The following is a 16,989-nucleotide window of genomic DNA, read 5'->3' as shown; positions in this document are numbered from 1 at the left end:
TTTTTTTTTTGCACTACAGCCCCAGTGGGCCTAGGCATACGTCCATGAACTCCGTTCACTTCGGTTTTTCTAGATTTTACACATTCGGTAGGACTCCTTGGGCGGGTGATCAGCTCGTCGCAATGCCTCTACCTGTATACAAATACAGGAAAACGCACACACACAAACTAAACATCCATGCCCTGAGTGGGATTCGAACCCACGATCCCGGGTTCCAAGCGAGCGAAGACAGTGCATGGTTTATACTCTTCATGTGCTCTAATTTCACATATTTGTTTCGACATTTTCAGAGTAGAGAAGAGAGTAGATAAAGTTAATTATCTGCACACTTGTGCACTGATACAACAAAAAAAAAAACCAACAGAAACCAACTCCGTGGTTTTAGTCCGTAAGCGAACTATATCGACCGAGCGACCGCCGCTTGTGGGCGAAGTTAATGCCAACTTCAGCGGATAGACCGTGTCGCGTGGTCAGCGCAACGAATCCCCACGGTCGTTAATTTCAATTTTCTAGACCGGAGACGCCATTTCCTTGAAATAGTTCCTCAATTATCATCACGAGGCTCAGTGGACCCCGTTTCAGACCCACTACTTCTCAGAAAGAAATCTGGTAGTGCCGGGAATCGAAACCGGACCTGTGGCCAGGAACTCTGACCACTAGACCACAGGGGCGGCATGTGCATTGATATAGAGAAATAAAACGCAACTTTTTATGTACCCTGTTTCGAATTGGTAGGTCTGAGTCCCTCGAATCTCCAGCTATAAAGCGATAATGGTGAGAGAAACCCCACATATCCTGTAATCTATGCAACACGTCAAGAGATATGCCTTACCCCACAAGAGCTACGGATTCCGCCCCCCCCCCTCCACTTCGCTACCCAATTCTCAGTCAGTTGAATTGTAGTCAATCAGCAGACAGCAGGGAAAAGGTCTGCAGCAGCTGAAATCTCTGCTCATGTCTACGCGGTTAGACATTTCAACCTACAGTGATTAATTCTGTGCATTTTTTATACTTGTCAGATAAACTTGCGGCAGCACTGAATAAGTAGTAATGTGCGTGCGTGAGAGAGTGTGTGTGTGTGTTAGTGTGTGCTTGATAGAGAGAAAGAGGCTGATATGTGGGTGTTTCCGAAGCCTGATATCCCACTTCACAAGGCTCGGTATGTATTACTTGTTTCAAAACATTTGTATCAGAACTAAACTAAATTCCGTAGCAACTTTACCGACCGAGCGACCGCCGCCTGTTGGCGAAGTTAGTGCCAACTCTGTGGTATAGTGGTCAGAGATCATGGCTACAGATCAAGAGGTCCTGGCTTCGATTCCCGCGCTATGGAGTTTGATTTTATGACTTAAATTTAAGCTGCGATCGCTTCCCTCAACGTGGTATTTCCCCGCATGTTGACCGTCTTTTCCTATTCAGTAAACACAAATCAACCTAACAATCCGATGATATTGTCACGTATATTAATGTCACTCTCGACGGCGTTTTGGATTGGGTGTTGCAAGAACCTCCGTCAAGAGATCTGATGATCGAACCGACATTGAAATCCTGGACCTTCTGGATACAAGCCTGGGAGACACCGCTACAATAACCCGCTCGGCATTCAGAGTGATCAATGCCTTGTACACATGCAAGGTTACGAGGAATCGAAATTAACAATTTTACTAGAGTTCGTGTACTGCATAGTAGCAAATTTCTTACATAGAAAACTCTCAGAGAGTTTGTAGTACAGGGCAAAGTTACACGTTCTTTCGAATTTCCTTCTTATCTTGGCATCTGGGCCTTAGTTTCACACGTAATCTTCTTTCATGACATTTCCAACTAACTTTATTTTTTTTTAATTCTCGTGTGTCTCTCATCACCCCTCCACCCTATATTACACCTTCTCAACTCTGTAGACTTAAACAACTCCTGTTGTGTAAGGTCCCCGGTGTAATTTTCCACATTCCTTATTTATTACGTTGTAGTGAAGGTGAATACATCTGACGGTAAAACATTTCCCTCAGATTTCACTAGATACGTGGAAAAAAGATTATTTTTAAGTATCTCGCGTCACTCAAATGTTTATTACGAGTAATAACGCTGTGTTTACACGGAATAATTTTCAAGACAGGTTCAAATGTTTCGAAGAAAATTTCTGCCTCCATCTTCAGGATGAAAATTCTCATACAATGGCTGCAGTAGGTTTCTTCTAAACAACGTTATATATCTACCAGTCAGTACGGTANTCCGTTCACTTCGGTTTTTCTAGATTTTACACATTCGGTAGGACTCCTTGGGCGGGTGATCAGCTCGTCGCAATGCCTCTACCTGTATACAAATACAGGAAAACGCACACACACAAACTAAACATCCATGCCCTGAGTGGGATTCGAACCCACGATCCCGGGTTCCAAGCGAGCGAAGACAGTGCATGGTTTATACTCTTCATGTGCTCTAATTTCACATATTTGTTTCGACATTTTCAGAGTAGAGAAGAGAGTAGATAAAGTTAATTATCTGCACACTTGTGCACTGATACAACAAAAAAAAAAACCAACAGAAACCAACTCCGTGGTTTTAGTCCGTAAGCGAACTATATCGACCGAGCGACCGCCGCTTGTGGGCGAAGTTAATGCCAACTTCAGCGGATAGACCGTGTCGCGTGGTCAGCGCAACGAATCCCCACGGTCGTTAATTTCAATTTTCTAGACCGGAGACGCCATTTCCTTGAAATAGTTCCTCAATTATCATCACGAGGCTCAGTGGACCCCGTTTCAGACCCACTACTTCTCAGAAAGAAATCTGGTAGTGCCGGGAATCGAAACCGGACCTGTGGCCAGGAACTCTGACCACTAGACCACAGGGGCGGCATGTGCATTGATATAGAGAAATAAAACGCAACTTTTTATGTACCCTGTTTCGAATTGGTAGGTCTGAGTCCCTCGAATCTCCAGCTATAAAGCGATAATGGTGAGAGAAACCCCACATATCCTGTAATCTATGCAACACGTCAAGAGATATGCCTTACCCCACAAGAGCTACGGATTCCGCCCCCCCCCCTCCACTTCGCTACCCAATTCTCAGTCAGTTGAATTGTAGTCAATCAGCAGACAGCAGGGAAAAGGTCTGCAGCAGCTGAAATCTCTGCTCATGTCTACGCGGTTAGACATTTCAACCTACAGTGATTAATTCTGTGCATTTTTTATACTTGTCAGATAAACTTGCGGCAGCACTGAATAAGTAGTAATGTGCGTGCGTGAGAGAGTGTGTGTGTGTGTTAGTGTGTGCTTGATAGAGAGAAAGAGGCTGATATGTGGGTGTTTCCGAAGCCTGATATCCCACTTCACAAGGCTCGGTATGTATTACTTGTTTCAAAACATTTGTATCAGAACTAAACTAAATTCCGTAGCAACTTTACCGACCGAGCGACCGCCGCCTGTTGGCGAAGTTAGTGCCAACTCTGTGGTATAGTGGTCAGAGATCATGGCTACAGATCAAGAGGTCCTGGCTTCGATTCCCGCGCTATGGAGTTTGATTTTATGACTTAAATTTAAGCTGCGATCGCTTCCCTCAACGTGGTATTTCCCCGCATGTTGACCGTCTTTTCCTATTCAGTAAACACAAATCAACCTAACAATCCGATGATATTGTCACGTATATTAATGTCACTCTCGACGGCGTTTTGGATTGGGTGTTGCAAGAACCTCCGTCAAGAGATCTGATGATCGAACCGACATTGAAATCCTGGACCTTCTGGATACAAGCCTGGGAGACACCGCTACAATAACCCGCTCGGCATTCAGAGTGATCAATGCCTTGTACACATGCAAGGTTACGAGGAATCGAAATTAACAATTTTACTAGAGTTCGTGTACTGCACAGTAGCAAATTTCTTACATAGAAAACTCTCAGAGAGTTTGTAGTACAGGGCAAAGTTACACGTTCTTTCGAATTTCCTTCTTATCTTGGCATCTGGGCCTTAGTTTCACACGTAATCTTCTTTCATGACATTTCCAACTAACTTTATTTTTTTTTAATTCTCGTGTGTCTCTCATCACCCCTCCACCCTATATTACACCTTCTCAACTCTGTAGACTTAAACAACTCCTGTTGTGTAAGGTCCCCGGTGTAATTTTCCACATTCCTTATTTATTACGTTGTAGTGAAGGTGAATACATCTGACGGTAAAACATTTCCCTCAGATTTCACTAGATACGTGGAAAAAAGATTATTTTTAAGTATCTCGCGTCACTCAAATGTTTATTACGAGTAATAACGCTGTGTTTACACGGAATAATTTTCAAGACAGGTTCAAATGTTTCGAAGAAAATTTCTGCCTCCATCTTCAGGATGAAAATTCTCATACAATGGCTGCAGTAGGTTTCTTCTAAACAACGTTATATATCTACCAGTCAGTACGGTATCACATCCCAGAAGGTAACAACAGTATTGGTAACGGACATGAGCGCCTCAGTTCACATGAAGCTGAAGAATATGGAAGAGACACACGCAAAAATAAGAGAAAGCCGCTGTAGCTCAATCAGTATAGTGACGGGCGGTGGATTTGACGGCCAGAGTTCGATTTCCGGCAGGGGGTAATAGATTTGTCTCTATTCCACAGCGTCCAGACCGGGTCTGAGACCCTTCTAGCTTCCTGTACAATGTGCACCGAGATATTTACCCTGTGGTTAATGCGGCCGGGGCGTGAAGCCGACCATTCACTTCCATCCGATGCCGTGGTCAAGAATGGAGTAGCTATATCTCCAACCCCCGATATATTTTCATGGTCTGGTACCGAATTTATTAAGCACAGAATAAATTTAAATTTTCTTACCTCTTAATGCAGAAATAAAGGTAGTACCATAAATTATTTATGAAGAAGACTGATTAAATTTACAGCGATACCAATATGTTCTCGTTTATGCGAGACAGTTCACTTCCACCCTGAAGATGAAGCCAATATAATCCTCCAAACAATTTTATCTCCACCTACCAAACTTCAAGGTACAAGCCAGAAGTCCAGAACATCAAATTTGGGTTGTAATTTCTTGTACATTTTTCATGCAACTGGATCGAATAGAGCGCGAAGATTTCAGTAGGAGTTCAGTGCGGCGGGCAACAGAACAGCCCATGATTCACTGGTGACCGTGCTCATTTCCAGTGACGATAAGAATCCAGCATAATGTCCTCTAACATCCCGCGGGCTATATTTATGTCTTGAATGCAGTACGTGTGCCGAATGCAACTCGCAGCGCTACGCACTCAGAAATCACGAGGCACAAACGTCGACTGGGCCAAGCGACCGGGTCACGCAACGGCCTTAACGAAAATCCACGTTACAAATAACGGGAGCTGCCTCATTTATTGCAAGTCTCCTAAGGCATTTCAAATTGAGCAAATCTGCTGCAACGCAGAGCTGCACAGACTTAACTACTTACGTCGGACTCCATTTTCGCCTTTGGACACCATAACTCCATGATCCTGTGACATATCTTCAATGGCCTTTACGTGGTAACGGCTAGGCAAACAATTTTTCCAAGGCAACAGATACGAACGCAATAATTTTCGGCATTGTCAGAGATGGTGTTTTCTGTGAGGTCCGATCCGAGACTACATAGCTAGAACCAAAGGGTGAGAATGTAAAAATTCCGTGTGGATGCGGGGTTGAATATTCCCACCGTAGCCCTGCGAGGCGTAGGAGGCGATTAAGAGGGAAGTCTCGAAAATGAGACAGTAAAATATGATCACGAGTCCCACGGGACTTGGACCCGAAAATGACTGCGCTGGCGAGGACCAGCAGCAATTGTAAACGACAGATCCGTCCTCTTGTCAGAGAGAGCGCCCTACATCAACAAGCCTGTAGCTGTCTGACAGTAATAAAAATCTGGTCGTCAGCCCCAGATGGGGGCTTTATTCCAAGACAGACTGGCCGACTGAACGTCGGTCGTAACATAAGACTCGGACTCAGAGAATGTAAAATCATGAGAATGGACATATTCGCAGCCTAGGACAAGGAGAAGTCAGACATAGAAAATATAAGAGGCATAAACTAGAGGGTGGTCAAGCTTATGACCGTTCATGTGACTAAGTTGCCGTTGTAGCTTGAGTAGGTTAGACATGATTTTTTTTGCAGAACCTTTGCAAGATTCATCGAACATCTGTAACTCGTAACTACAGGTGGCTTTAACGTTTTCACGGATCTATGAACACTACAAATCACTGTACTGCAACACACGTAATCTCTTCTATATTTTCACCAGGTTTTGCTAGGTAACGGTTCTCAAAAATGGGTATCTCTCTGCTTCCCTACTCATGTCCGTGCTGGATGACGACAGTTTCACAACTAACTCATGATGTCAAATCTGAGTTGCAACTAACTGACTTCAAAGTGTACGTTACGAACGCAGACTACAGCCACCTGCTCAAAATGGTTACTAGCTTGCGCATTTTTGTACACTGAAAATTCAGGCGACACGTTCCTCCGAAACGTCGGTACATCCCAGAAGACGGCATTCTTCATAGTCACAGAGTGAAAGCCTCAAATCTTACAATATTTAAATTACTAAAATTAGGTATTTTTGCAGAGTTCTGCCTTCAAAACTTCCACGTTAATACTTCAACACGGAATCAAAACACCTTAGTCGTCATATTGACGAACTACGGGCTGTACGGCTAAGGTTTGACTCCTAGCAGTGCAAGTTTTTCTCTTCTCCACAGCCTTCAGGTTGATTCTTGGGCCCACCCAGCCTCCTATAAAATGGGTAACTATGGCTCTTCCCCCGGGGGTAAAGAGGCAGTAGCGTGAAGCTAACCACTCACATCTAGTGACGAGGTCAAGAAAGGTGGACGTATACCTCCATTCCCCCATACGTCTTCATAATATAATGCTTAACTAATTAAACACAGAGGGCAGCTTTACCCCTTTTACCTAAACTCGACGGTCTTCAAGCTATTACATGCACAAAGACGAACTCAATACACATTTAATCGGATTACTTAGGAAGAAACTTGTGAACGTTTATGGACATAACGTATTGAATGAGGAAATTAAGGGGCACACACAGGGAGCCAGAGGGGTATAGCCCCACCCCAGGAGCGCACGCACGCAGTCCGCTGTTAGAAGCAGACAGGCGGCTGGCTCTCTGCTCCTTTAGTTGGATGCTGCCTACAATCGTCGCCGGTCGGCTGCTGCTACCCCTGACACATAGGTTCCCCGCTATTCGTCACTTTGCTTCACGCAACGGTTCCAGGTAAGCACAATTACAGAAGCTGGCTTACTCAATCAAATGCAGTAACTTCTCAGAAGTATAGCACGTCGAGTTCAAGAAATCGTCCTGCAATAACGCAATGATAAAGCAACACTTTAAGCACTTTTTAGTCAACAGAAAATTCTTTTATATTATGGATTTAATACGAGTTCTACATCAATTATTTCATAATCAATAGAATACCGGCTTTGGCGGATCTTTCTGTGGATCATTTTATATCACTGTTGATCTCTAGATCACACTACGTCACTCTTCATATCTAGATTACATAGCGTCAAACGGCATGGATTTGAAAGGATGTGGAAAATAGCGGTCATGGTCTAACTGAAGTATTATAGCGGCATTTTCTTGTACTGACTGAAGAAAACCACGAAATACCTTAGTCGGAGTAGTCAATGTAACGCCAGAGATTCGAACTTAGCACCTATCGAATACATATCTGGAGCGTCATCATTAGACTAAATTATTTCTAATTATTTTAAATTTAAAAGTTGAAATAAACGTAAAACATGCAATAAGAAAGCTCTTTCCGTAATTATAATTGCCTATCTTCTAAACGTAAAATATTTAAACACATTAGTATTGAATTTATACACACTTACATATATATTTTTATGGACAAATCTTGTGTAATATATACACAAGACTACATAAAGGAGCTAAGCGTAATTCGTTTTGAAAATAATATTGCTTTAGCATGTCAGTTTAATATGAATATAACTTATAAAACATTTAAAAGTGAAATATAATTTAGGTCCAGGAAAGTGATGAGTATGTTCACAAGAAAATAATCAGAGATTTAAACGAAATAATTTATTTCTGATCGTTTACTTACGTTAGTCGAAAAATTCACAAAATTTTGAAGGAGACTTCTTTGCTACATAATGTATTGATTTTATTAACATTAGAGAGGAGGGTACATTTAAATATTCTTGCCTAATGTACCATAGAACAATTTAATTTGAATCTTTACTTACAGAAAGTTGAGTTTTCTGCTGTCAAATTAGGGGACGTTGAGCGAACGAACGGAGAGAGATGTTTCTGTAAAGGAAACATTTAGACCACCTTTAATAACTTCCTAAAAGTTCGAAATGTGCACTATATTCTACAATCACAGTTACAAATTCTACATAACTGAGGCAATTAAGTGAAAATACAACCATTTCGAAAAGAAATTATAGTGAAGGAATACACGTGTATATCTAATTAGGCAGAACTTTTTATGGTACTCAAAAGGAAAAAGTTTTTTTATTCCTTTAGTGCCTTCAGTATTATGTGCAGCTAGATTCCATTTTATTCCTCTTTACAACAGTTGATTTACATCTCAGAAATTGCTGCAAGTTAAAAACACTCGCGCTGCTAATAAGGTTAAATGTATTCCAGCAATCGAAATCGTCATTCGACCTTAGTGAAATGAACTGAATTTTCAAATTGTCATATCTTTCCCTTACTTCCATTAACAATGTACAAACCAAAGATAATATATGTACATATTGTGGCATGTAGACCAGTTGCTTGGCAACGACCACGAGATAAACAATAATACAATATCCTTTACTGAGTAACGTCTTCGCAAACAAGCATGAAAATTAGAAACAGCAACAAAGGAACGTGCCGATATATTATAAGCAGGAGAGTTGTAGCAGTGAGTTATTTGTGAGACAGTCACTAGTCAGTAAGAACGTGAGACACGGAAGAAGAGGACATTGTTGGGATCCGTCATCAGAAAACGACTGGTGAAGACAAATAACTCAGAAGATTTTATATGTGCTGTAGTTACAGTGATCTTTGGAGTGAGTAACTCAGGATGACTGTCATAGTTATTTGTAGTTAGGATCTGTAAGTGTTCAGTAAATCCGATCACCAATCCAAACTCCGCGTATAGTCACGCTCATACACGTGCATGTGCAAGCAGCCGAACAGAATGACGGGATGTTTAAAATATTTTTACTTTATAACTAAGTACCTAACACTGTGGTAGCAGATTCTGAAAGTTCAGCTCCGCTAATGCTAAAACTCATCACCGGCCATAACTCCTAGCCAATTCCATCGACTTCCAACGATCACGATCTATCTCCAACTGAAAGCATTAATCTCACTTCAATCTTGATTTAAAAAGTAAAGCTATCCCTGTAACAGGCCGTGAAGGCCCGTAGGGTTGTGAGACGTTGAAGGTCCCACATTTTCTAGACAATCAGCTCACAGATGGTGGTGAGGCTGTCACCCTTACGTGCCGGCCGCCCTTTACTCTCCAGGAAGATTCCTGGTACTCATTTCTTTTAGAGGCTGATTGACCCCAGGGGCATAGTGCGGCTGGAATGATTACCGCAATTAAAAATGCAATAACCTCGTCGGGAATCGAACCCGCGTTCTTTCGGCTTGTACGTAGCCTAGTGACTCAACCAATTACACTACAGCGTGTGATTTAAAAGTAGTTGTTCTATATCCGCCAGAATGTATCAGTTCCTTGTCCCCTCCATCACAGGCAGTTCTCAACCAATACTGGACTCAGCAGTTCACTCCATACAATACACGTATTTTTGAATGAAATAAATCTCAGTGTATCTCTCCAGTGTCCATGACGTGATATTCTCACTGTGCAAACATATTCAAAAGAGAGGAAGCCTTTCTTTAGATAACCACACTCACACATATATTTTAAATATTCTCAAATAAAAGATTACATATATGTAGTGTTGATGTTCTCATGAAGGGTAGTTATAAAGATTTTTATCTTCTGGAATATAAAGCAGTGTAGTATGCTGAAAGTCAATGGATGTTTCAGAGGAATATTTCGCATCCATCTTCAGGACCAAAAAGTAAGGACACCAGCATCAAGCAGGTAACAAGTCTCCTCTTTCTACCTCTTCCATGTTGTTATTTGAATGGCTTATTCTTCGACCATGAACATGGAAACGATATATTTATCCGAAACATCGGTCAAATTCTAACAAACTACACTGCTTCATATCCCAGAAGATAGACTTCTGCAGATTATATGCCGTTTTATTGTGATATTAATGTTACATTTGGCTTCGTACCCTCTTCATTTCTATATTTTCATGTAGAACTTTTCCGTTATTACGTGATAAACCGAAGAATTTATTTTTAACCAGAAATACCATTTCTTTATAAAGGAATATATATGTTACGCTGTAGACGTAAAGGACTACACGGACTACACTTTTATGTGGTTTAATATGAATGCGAATTCTGGTCATTAAAAAAAGAACTGTAAAAAGAGAAGTCGAGGGAAATTCGTTCCCTCAGTATACTTGCGGGATGCTAAATGAAGACGCATTAACGCGTATGAGATGCGAGAGAAGAGCTGGGAAGAACAGACATCACTGCAATAAAACAAGAGAAATATTCCCTAGAGCATTTTGGAAGAATTAATGAGAACCAAATCCTGCTCTTGCCTACGACGGTGGACGCGCGGTCTAAGGAGTGAACCGCCTTCTCTGCCTTATACACTGAGAACGTAGGTTCGAATCCACTCAAGGCATGGATGTATCTGTACGTTTATTCTGTGTTTGTATTGTTCTGTGTATAGGTAGAAGCCTTGTGAAAAGGCTGATCTCTCGCCCAAGGAGTCCTGTGTATAAAAAAAAGTAAAGTAAAGCTATCCTTGTGCCAGGCCGTGAAGGTCCATAGGGTTGTGAGACGTTGAGGCTCCCACACTATCTAGACAATCGGCTCAAAGATGGCGGTGAGGTTGTCAGCCTTACGCGCCGTCCGCGCTTTTCTCCCCAGGAAAATTATTATTTAATTCCGGATACTCATTTCTGTTAGGGACTGAGTAAACCCCAGGGCCTAGTGCGGCTGGAAGAATTAGGTCAATTGAAAAAAAAATCCAATGATCTCATCGGGATTTGAACCCGCGACCTTCCGGCTTGTAGCGTAGTACCTCAACCACGCGTGCCCCACCGACTGTGTATAGCATTAAGGAACTGAAATATCAGCCAAGTTCCAACAAAAGGCTGTAGATAGATGGATAGAATGTTGCTCTTAGAATATAAACCAGCAGGTAGAAGATACCAGGGGCGACAAAGAAATATAAGGGATTATTCTTAATTCCCAGTGGTAACGCCTATGATATGATGTTTGATACCTAACATTGAAAACTCCGTGCAGATTGGTTAGCTCTTTTAAACGGAAAAATCTGGATTATAACATGAAATTTTACTGTTGATAATCAAGATATTGAGTATGATCATGCTAATGATAGTGGAAGATCGCTGTTAAAATGAAGATTTCAGTTGTTTAATGTAGTAAGAATGCCAGATAAATTGCCCTGTTTGCTACTGCGGTTAACTTTCACTAAATTTGTCTGGCAAAGAGCGTAGAAACTGAAAGCTTATGGAAACGAATGCGGGTGAAAGGTAGGTGATAAAGGATGTGAATATCGCGGTTCGTAAACGGGATTCTTACGTGAGTTTAATATAATGCAACAAATGAAGATTTAAAATTCACGCATCCGTTAAATATAAAAAATAAAAAGGCAAAATTGTCGCTGTGTTTAATTAATTAAACACCAAGCCATGAAGGCGTATGGGGAAGTGGAAGTATAACTCCAACATTTTTGATCTCGACAGTAGATGGAGAAGAGTGGTCAGCTTCACGCCCCAGCCGCCTTAGGGAAGCAGCCCTAGGAACCCTTTAGTTTGAAGGATAGGTGGGTCTCAAAACCGTTAAGAACGCTATACAATAGAGAAGCCCATGCCAGGAACGAACACCGGCCGTCCAACACGTTGCCCGTCGCTATACCAAGTTATTCCAATTCAGATTGTATATTGTTCGTGCTACCAATGTTGCACGTGTAGAGGTTTATTAGTATGTCAAATAAAAATGTTTGAGTTCTGATATTTCCTGTAGCTTCATTTTCCTACCATTCATACCNCCCTCATTCAAGGAGCCGAGCCCTTCTTGAGAAGCCGGTCCATATCCTGAGCCAGATCAATCCAATCTATATAATCCCACCCTATCTAAGACCCATTTTAATATTGTCCACCCACCTACGCCTTGGTCTTCCCAGTGGTCGCTTTCCTTCTGGCTTTCCCACCAATATCCTCTACGCATTCCTCGTGTCCCACATTCGTGCTACATACCCTGCCCACCCCATCCTCCTTGACTTGATCATTCTAATTATACTTTGAGAAGAGTACAAGTTATGAAGCTCCTCATTATGCAGTTTTATCCAACCTCCTGTCACTCCATCTCTCTTCGGTCCAAATATTCTCCTCAACACCTTGTTGTCAAACACCCTCAGTCTATGTGTATATTCCTCCCTTAAAGTCACAGACCAGATTTCACACCAGCACAGAACAACAGGCAGAATTATAGTTCTGTATATTCTAATTTTTAAGTTTATAGACAGCAGACGAGAAGACAAAAGGTTCTGGACTGAATGGTAGCAAGCGTTACCCGAGTTCAGTCTCCTCTTAATTTCCTCCTGAATCAGGTTTCGATTTGTTATCGTTGTTCCCAAATATCTGACGAGACAGCAACATATACTTAGTTGTCTCTGTATTTACTTCTAGAGCAACCTTCTTACTTGCGTCAATTAAAGTTTCTGCGAATATATTGAATAAGCAGTCGCGGACAGCCGAAAATCGGTGGTCCTCCAGCTTGGGGGGGTTGGGCTCGGGCTAACAACTTCTCACCGTAAAAGACTAAACATGCTCCGAAAATTTGCAAGAAGTGTCTCACCTGGACGGATTCCTTGGATGACATACGTAGTTACCTACACTACTGATCTACATGTTTTGGATAGTCACATTAACTGCAGACTACTGGAGTCAAATACTGTTGCGACATCAGCAATAAGCTGGTCTCTCGTGCTTGCTCAGCCACACATACAATTGTCTGCACTTCTTAACGCCTGCAGTGATTACTTAGCAAATTGGTAGATTCGTAATTTCTTCGTTCGTTGATCCGCTGGTTCGTTAATCCATTTAATTACAGTGGACCCTCGAGTTTCGAACGGGTTGATGTTCGACCCCCTCGTTGGTGTCTCCACTNCTTATGGAAACGAATGCGGGTGAAAGGTAGGTGATAAAGGATGTGAATATCGCGGTTCGTAAACGGGATTCTTACGTGAGTTTAATATAATGCAACAAATGAAGATTTAAAATTCACGCATCCGTTAAATATAAAAAATAAAAAGGCAAAATTGTCGCTGTGTTTAATTAATTAAACACCAAGCCATGAAGGCGTATGGGGAAGTGGAAGTATAACTCCAACATTTTTGATCTCGACAGTAGATGGAGAAGAGTGGTCAGCTTCACGCCCCAGCCGCCTTAGGGAAGCAGCCCTAGGAACCCTTTAGTTTGAAGGATAGGTGGGTCTCAAAACCGTTAAGAACGCTATACAATAGAGAAGCCCATGCCAGGAACGAACACCGGCCGTCCAACACGTTGCCCGTCGCTATACCAAGTTATTCCAATTCAGATTGTATATTGTTCGTGCTACCAATGTTGCACGTGTAGAGGTTTATTAGTATGTCAAATAAAAATGTTTGAGTTCTGATATTTCCTGTAGCTTCATTTTCCTACCATTCATACCTTCTGTTCTATGATCTGATAAAATGTGGGAGGTTTGAATGGAACATTCTGTATATTACAATAAAATTTGTGAAATTGTAACACTGAAAGTAAAATACAAACTATAAATTTAATTTTTTCGTCAGTGTAGATTGTCATATCATCCAAATATATTAGATAATATTCGGTATCTGAGTGTGGGAGATTCATGTAAATTTTAAGGTTAGGAGAACATGATCTTCTTTCGAATTAGATGTAAATAAATGTGAGCTGATGTGATAGAAGTTTATATTTTTAGCGAACGTGCTCTTTCCTTTCCTGAATTATCAGTACAACAAGTAGACATAAGAAGATATGAGGGAGCAGAAGAATTTCTACGTTACGTAGCTTCGCAGAAGTAGGAAATATCACTAAATTGTTTCTGTAGAGCTTTGCGCTAGACCTCAACTCAAATAAGAAAATTCGCTGGATTCTCTCTGCTCCAAGTCCGTCACTCATGCTTTCCTCATAAATTTTGTCGTTGGGAACTTAAAATTACTCGGCAATAATTGTACATTTCGCGCTCACGAAGCATTGAAATATAAAATCCTTCATCTGAGAATGGAGCTCGTTAATTTAATTGGCGTTCAAGGACGAAATTCTGAGTTAATATTCTGGACTAATCTAGAACTGCGTAATGCGGTCAGTGCATTGTGGATACTCACATTGTCCTGCTGTTAGAATGAGCACGTTTTGCAAGACACGTGAATTTTGTTCATAGTCACTTTCTTTAGTAAATAATTAATTCATATTCTTGTTCCTCCCACTTGCAGCATAGGGCACCCTTGAAGCACTCGTTTCATTTGTTTCTAAATCTTATAGACAGTCGGTACGACTCCTTAGATGGGGGATCAGCTCGTCGCAAGACCGCTAAATAACACAAACATCCATGCATTGAGTAGGATTCCAACCCACGATCTCAGTGTTCGAGCAGGCGAAGACATTTCATGCCTTAGACTGCGGGGTCACAGTGATGGGTAATGAAGTATCAGAAATTCATAAAGAATTTTAATTAGAATATCTGATAAGAAATACCTTGACAGACCTAAGCTTAGACCTTCTGAATTACTATCAACTTCTGAAGACGTAATCTGTCCTCTTGATATAATTATTGCTTCATACGTTGCTGTGCAGGAGCTGCTGTATCCAGTAAAATGCAGTAATTTCGTACCTTGAAGAAGGTTATGAAACTTGTGAATAACCCTGTAGCAGCTAGTGCTTGACAGTATAAACATTACGTTCACGGATGATATTTTCTTATACTTTGGAACACAATATAGACTTGGGCTTACTTTAAATTGGTTTCAAATATATATATATATATCAAAACTTTATCGTGGTGAGGGAGTTTGAGTATGCCAAGGACCCTGAGAGCTATACCAGCGGTAGCGTAGCTACTGGCAGGGCCTCCCTTGCTGGACAGTTCAAAGGGTAGGCATCAGACGAAGAGAGACACCAAAAACTGATGCCGGAAGCAGCGTCATCAGCAGCGACTTGAAGCACAGAGCAAATGATGCTCGAGATGGTTCAAGTTCGTATAGCAACAGGCGTGACCAGAGTGGTTTGAACGGCTGTTGTACTGCGATGTGGAAAGCAAATGGAAAAACTACCACATTATCACTTTTCCTGGATAGTCTCTTTCCAAAGACAGAAGATCGCATTATGTGGAGGAACTGTTTCGGAAGAGACTGTGGACCTGTCTTCTGACAGATTACTGATGAATGAATGAATGAATTGATATGTGTGAGTGTGTGTGATGTAATCTCGTGTTCGATAAATAAGCATTCTGGAGGGCCAGTCAGAAAGAGTTATATTCCTTCATGTCGCTTCCTTCCCATTCTGGTTGTCAATTCTCTTGCTATACGCAGGTTCAAATGGCTTTCAATTTGTAATATTTTCAATCGATAGTTGTACCTTTTTATCACATGTTACTGCTGTCTGACATATCAATCAATATTTTATTGTAATAGAATTTCTCTCGTTTCTGGGTTCCCGTAAAATTCGAGTGATAGCCCTTAGGGGGGCCATACACGTACGAGTCTGGTTCGTGAGACCGACTCGGCTCGGGTTCCAATGAGCCAAACTCGTCCGTGTGTGGTGAAATTAATCCGAGCCCGGCTACTCGCCGAGCCGGACTCGTACGTGTATGGACCGCCTTATACAGAGGAAGTGTCGGTTATATGCTTCAAGGTAATTTATGTCTTTACGTCTTGTGGGCCAATGAAGATACATTAAGTCCAGAACACTGTGATGGGTTTAATTTTCATGATAATGGCAGATAAAATAATCATTCTGATTTTTTCAGCTCAAGTACGTTCAGCAATACTTTTTTGTTTCCTGAAAAAGGTTGTTTCCCCCGCTATTCCTTAATCAGAGCTTCCAATTTAGACTTCATAAGTTTCTGAGGTTAACAACCGTCGATAACAAAATGAAAAATGTAGGAAATACCGGTCACAGTAGCCGAGCGGTCTAAGGCATGTACTGTCTTCGCTCGCTTGGAAACCGGGAACGTGGGTTCGAATCCCACTCAAGGCATGGATGTTTAGTTTGTGTGTGTGCATTTTTCTGTGTCTGTGTACAGGTAGAGGCCTTGCGACGAGCTGATCACCCGCCCAAGGAGTCCTACCGAATGTGTAAGATCTAGAAAAACCGAAGTGAACGGAGAAGTTCATGGAGGTAGGCCTAGGCCCACTGGGGCTGTAGTGCCAAGGAAAAGAAAATATGTACACGACTTCCAGCCAGGGATACTGCACGCATACAGAACGGCTGATACAGAAACTTCTGCAAGAAATTCCCCAAAGCATTTGTTAAGTAACCTCAGTGATAATAAAATTCGCGACATTCCCACACATTCTGAGAGAGGAAAGGACACTTGAAACGTTCCTACATTTAATCTCGGAGAGGAAGATTTGCAGAAATGTTATTCAGTACAGCAAGGAGATTACCACGTAAAGTGTGTCTGCATAATGAGAAGCTTTATAACGTGATCTTCCACTAATTAGAATGATTAGGTCAATGACTATAAGAGCAGGAAAAGAGGAAGAATGCATACTGGGTTTCAGTGGGCGAGCCAGAGGGAAAGAGACCATTAAGGAGAAACAGACATGGGTGAGAGGATAATATTAAAATGAATCTCAGAGGAATAACTTGGAGTGGTA

The 16,989-nt window shown here is 41.6% G+C and overlaps 1 protein-coding gene and 1 long non-coding RNA gene across 3 annotated transcripts in view; one reads left to right on the top strand and one right to left on the bottom strand.

Moving 5' to 3' along the window:
• Positions 1-16,989, bottom strand: part of LOC111870267 — a 455,388-nt gene that overhangs the window by 272,034 nt on the left and 166,365 nt on the right. The window contains exon 2 of the long non-coding RNA XR_002843820.2: positions 8,228-8,291. This is a non-coding gene — a long non-coding RNA (uncharacterized LOC111870267). The remainder of the gene's footprint in view (positions 1-8,227; positions 8,292-16,989) is intronic.
• LOC111870266 (zwei Ig domain protein zig-8-like) overlaps positions 7,163-16,989 on the top strand; it is a 223,955-nt gene continuing 214,128 nt past the window's right edge. For both annotated transcript variants that reach the window (XM_023862394.2, XM_023862393.2), the window contains exon 1: positions 7,163-7,232. The gene's annotated coding sequence lies outside the window, so the exon portion shown is untranslated. The remainder of the gene's footprint in view (positions 7,233-16,989) is intronic.

Source organism: Cryptotermes secundus, unplaced genomic scaffold, assembly GCF_002891405.2.
Source record: "Cryptotermes secundus unplaced genomic scaffold, Csec_1.0 scaffold94, whole genome shotgun sequence".
Taxonomy (NCBI): domain Eukaryota; kingdom Metazoa; phylum Arthropoda; class Insecta; order Blattodea; family Kalotermitidae; genus Cryptotermes; species Cryptotermes secundus.
The sequence above is the reverse complement of the archived record's forward strand: the minus strand, read 5'-3'. Positions and strand labels throughout refer to the sequence as shown.